This window comes from Gracilinanus agilis, chromosome 1 (assembly GCF_016433145.1).
Source record: "Gracilinanus agilis isolate LMUSP501 chromosome 1, AgileGrace, whole genome shotgun sequence".
In the NCBI taxonomy this organism is placed as follows: Eukaryota; Metazoa; Chordata; class Mammalia; order Didelphimorphia; family Didelphidae; genus Gracilinanus; species Gracilinanus agilis.
The window spans coordinates 361,810,265-361,814,703 of record NC_058130.1 but is presented as its reverse complement, the minus strand read 5'-3'; the positions used below and the strand labels follow the sequence as shown (position 1 = coordinate 361,814,703).

The following is a 4,439-nucleotide window of genomic DNA, read 5'->3' as shown; positions in this document are numbered from 1 at the left end:
GAATATAGAATATTATATCTCTATATTATCTACATAATACATATTATTTTTTATTTTAATTTTTTAATTAATTTAAAACATTATTAAAATACAGGCATCAAGGCAGGATTCCATAGTTTACTAATTTTCAATTGTTACTCATCATTGCTTAAACAATCCTAGCTCTATAAGGTAAGCCAGGTGTCTTGATGGATAGATCACTGGGCCTAGAGTGAGGAAAGCCTGAGTTCAAATCCATTCTCAGACACATACTAGCTATGTGACCCTGGGCAAGTCATTTAATGCTATTTGCCTCAGTTTCTTCATCTATAAAATGAACTGGAGAAGGAAATGGCAAACCAAGTAGTATCTTTGCCAAGAAAACTCCAAATGGAGTCATTAAGAGTTGGATTCAATTACAGACAAAGCAACAACAAGCTGTATCCCCTTCAAAAAAAAACTCATTTTGACTGAACTTATCATGACTGAACCTTTCTTGGAATAAGGCTCTCCTTGGTTGCCAATGACTCTAGACTTCAAGTCACAAAAACAACTAAAGCATTTTCCCAAGGTTAGAGGCTTCCTTCCAAAAGACAACCAACCATAGAATGTTAGAGTTGAAAGAACCTTACAGATCTTAGTCCAACCCTCTCCAGACACCAAACACAAAATTCACTTTGCTTAGATTTTTACCCTTTTTCTCAAACAAGCTCAAACAAATCTCCCTAATCTTTTCAAAGGATCATAGATTTAGAACTAGTAGGGCCTTCGAGGCCATCTAGTCTAACTTCTTCATTTTACAGGTGAGAAAACTGAGGCTGAGAAAGAACAAGTGACTTCCCCAAAGTGACACAAGTAGTAGATTCCATCTATGCTGTTTTCTACTTATTTCTCATAATGCTAAACATAGTAGTGGGCATACAGTAGTTTTGTAAATAGGCCTCAATTGATTCTTCTTATATTTACCTATGTTGTTGTCCTTTGTAGTCAAAGAGGACCAGTGACTTGGGATGAGCATCTGGGGTCCTAGTGGCAAGACAAAGTCAAGATGACTGCTGATGGTAAGGATGCACTGGATGACCTTGGCATTTTCGATGTCTGACCAAGTTCTTGGTGCCCCTACAAAAGTACCTGCTTCAGCCACTTTCATGGATTTGGGAGCAGATTTTTCTCATCCACTCGCTCTTCTGGGGAAAGTCTTCACACGGTTGGGGTAAACAACCCCTTTTCCCCCTGAGCTCCCCCAACTCACCCATAGGTTTGAGACCTGTCAGTTACCTTCAACCTGGTTTGGCCAGGGCGTGACCACTGTGCATGTTCTTTGGTCACCCTGACCTTTGTCCTGCCATTGCACTTCAATGAATCTGGAAGAGAGAGTGGGGTTGATGACAGTACACCCATGCCTCACTTAAATCCAATTCAAAGGTAAGTTAAGACATCACCTTGGGGATGTTATTGGTAGTTTTCAAAAATGGAGGAACAACAATGTGTGCCAATATTTCCCTGCTTGTGAGTAAGAATTATTTTATTTTTGTCTTTGTATCCCCAGTGGCTAGCAAAATATTTTGTGCTACTAGGAACTTAATAATTGTTTGTTGATTGATTTGGCTAATGGATTTGAAGAGATCATAAGATGTATTACATAAGATTTCAGATAAATTTGTTTTGTCCAACCATTTTCATGGGTTTTTAGAAAAAGTTCTGGAAGGAACTTTGTTTAGAGGCTATCTAGTCCAACACCCTCATTTTCTACAGATGAGTAAACTAAAGCCCAGACAACTTAAATTGCCTAATTGTTTTTCCTTATTACTAGGGAGTATTCAGGGTGGGGATGGAGGCTTGTATTGGGAAATGGAGGTGATATAAAAATAGTACCAATAAACTTAAGGAAAAAATAAAATAAGGTGATAATTTTAGTCACTAAATGATTTCTAAAGATTCTTCCTCTAAATTTATATGATGACTACAAGAAATAGAGGGGTAGAGAGTCCCCTGCACAGTGAGCATTCAATGTTGATGGCTAACCATGGGTGTGGTACCAGAGTGGTTTGCTACCCAAAGAATCTCAAATGACCAGATCTCTGCCCTGAAGGAGCTGATGAAAAAATAAAATACAAGTCCATAGTATTCAGACCGAGGACTTAAGGACATTTTAAAATGTCTCCTAAGCAAACATTCAAATAAATTCTTGATCATAATTTGAAAGTCCTCTGCTTTTGCTTCTTCTTCTTTTTTTTAATCCCTTCCCTTTCTCTCTGGCTCTCTGTTCATGATTTTCAGCATATATCTAGTTTGTGATGAGTTCTGAAGTCTTCTTTTCTTTCTTTTTTTAAAAAACATATTGTAGGGGCAGCTGGGTAGCTCAGTGGAGTGAGAGTCAGGCCTAGAGACAGGAGGTCCTAGGTTCAAACCCGGCCTCAGCCACTTCCCAGTTGTGTGACCCTGGGCAAGTCACTTGACCCCCATTGCCCACCCTTACCACTCTTCCACCTATGAGACAATACACCGAAGTACAAGGGTTTAAAAAAAAAACATATTGTAGATTTGATTTGTACTGGTATTGAGATATCCCAGTGAGGAAATTCCCTCCACAATAGCTATTCCGCTCTACAATAGAGAGTTTTGGGATAGATGCCTTAAGTACTGACAGTTTAGCAGGATAATGCTGCCGATATATGTCAAGAGGTAGGCCTTTAATTCAGGTCTTTTAGACTAAAGACAACTCTCTATATACCACACAACAATTACCTCTTAGATTTAGTGTTACTTGTGGCTTTTACAGTTGGCATAAATGGAAAATGAAAATATTCATTCCAGAATCTTGTTTGTCCATGTTGCTTTTTGAAAATGAAACTTGGTGAAAATGAAATGATGGAGTAGTAGAAAGAGGTACAGCTGAGCTCTTCTATCACTAACAGCTCCAGAAAGATCTAGAAAATGAACCAAACCAAGTTTTGATGCAAAAATCAAAGAAAAAAATCACAGCAAGTCATTTTTTCTAGCCCAGGAAGACATAGAAAGACAGACAGATTTGTGGACATTTGGATGTGGACACTTGGATGGAGGACTTCCAAGCATCCCTGGGAAAAAAACAGAGTCGGATAGAAACTTTGAAGTATAAAAACAAGAGTCAAGAGAAACACAAAACTAGAAACATGAGAGAGCAATTAAAGGAGACTAAAGAAAGAATGAACTTGTTATATTCTAATATGGAGAGATAATGCATATATCTTTTCAGAACACTATCATCATCAGGGTTTATAGAATCTAATTAGTGAGAGGGCCTAGGAGTGATTCTATTATATTTTGATGATCTTAAAAGAAGAATGGATATGCAAGCTTTCCAGCATGTCAGTGTCCTCTATGACCCCAAACATTCCTAAAGACTTGCTAGAGTAACCCTGAGATGGTTTGGGGCCTCACTGTGCTCTGACTTTGGAGTAAGGTTATAGAAATCTCAGATATCTAGACTGGTAAAGAGTAAATGTTTTTGCCTCTAGTGTGGAACCAAAGCCTTTTCAGTAACTCATTTTGAATTCTCTAATCTTTATGTTTGGGCTTTTCATCAGCTTTGTGAAGGGGATGGAAAGAATATGGATCCTTCAAGATGTCAGTTACCTCTTAGACTTTGAGACCATTGAATGACATTTAATAAACCTAATTTTTACAGTAAAAAATAAATAAAGAAAATTTAAAAAGAAAATAAAAAAGAATGGAAAGGCATTGGAAGGAATGGGAAGGGGAATATACCAGGGCAGGAAAGGGAAAAGAAAATCATCTCATATAATTAGAGTATAAAAGCAAAAATCTATACAAATAAAGAGAAGGGGAAGAGTTTAAGCAACTGTTACTTTAATCTCATTTTCATCTGAACTAGTCATAGGAGAGAAGAATACACTCAAAGATAGGTACAGAAATATATTTTACTCAATAGGGAAATAGGAGATTAAGAGAGGAAAAGAGAACAGGAACAAGAGAGTTAGTATATTAAGAGAAAGAGTAGTCCTGAGTAAAACAAACTCAAACAAAATATGTACAAAAATATTTGTAGTACTTCTTTTGGCAACAGCAAAGAGTTGGACATTTAGGAAATGTCTATCAATTGGGGATGATGGAACAAATTATGCTATATATATGTTATGGAATATTATTATGCTATAAAAAATTATAAAAGGGAAGGTTTCAAAGAAACATAGGAAGACTTGTATGAAGTAATTAGGCATGAAGTGAGCAGAACCAGAAGAATAGTTTATACAGTTGTTATAATATTATAAAGAAAAACAACTTGGAAGGATTTAGGTACTCTAAATGATAAAATGGCAAGTAATAATACCAGAAGACTCATAATAAAATATGATACACACCTCCTGATAGAGAGATGATGGACTCAGAGTGTAGACAGAGACATATTATGGGGTATAGGTAATGTAGAAATCTGTTTTCCTGAACTTTACATATTT

The 4,439-nt window shown here is 36.6% G+C and overlaps 1 non-coding gene across 1 annotated transcript; it reads left to right on the top strand.

Moving 5' to 3' along the window:
* Positions 1 to 3,311: 3,311 nt before the first annotated feature.
* Positions 3,312 to 3,446, top strand: LOC123232801. Its single transcript, XR_006505304.1, has one exon. It is a non-coding gene; the product is annotated as a small nucleolar RNA SNORA9 (small nucleolar RNA).
* Positions 3,447 to 4,439: the final 993 nt, after the last annotated feature.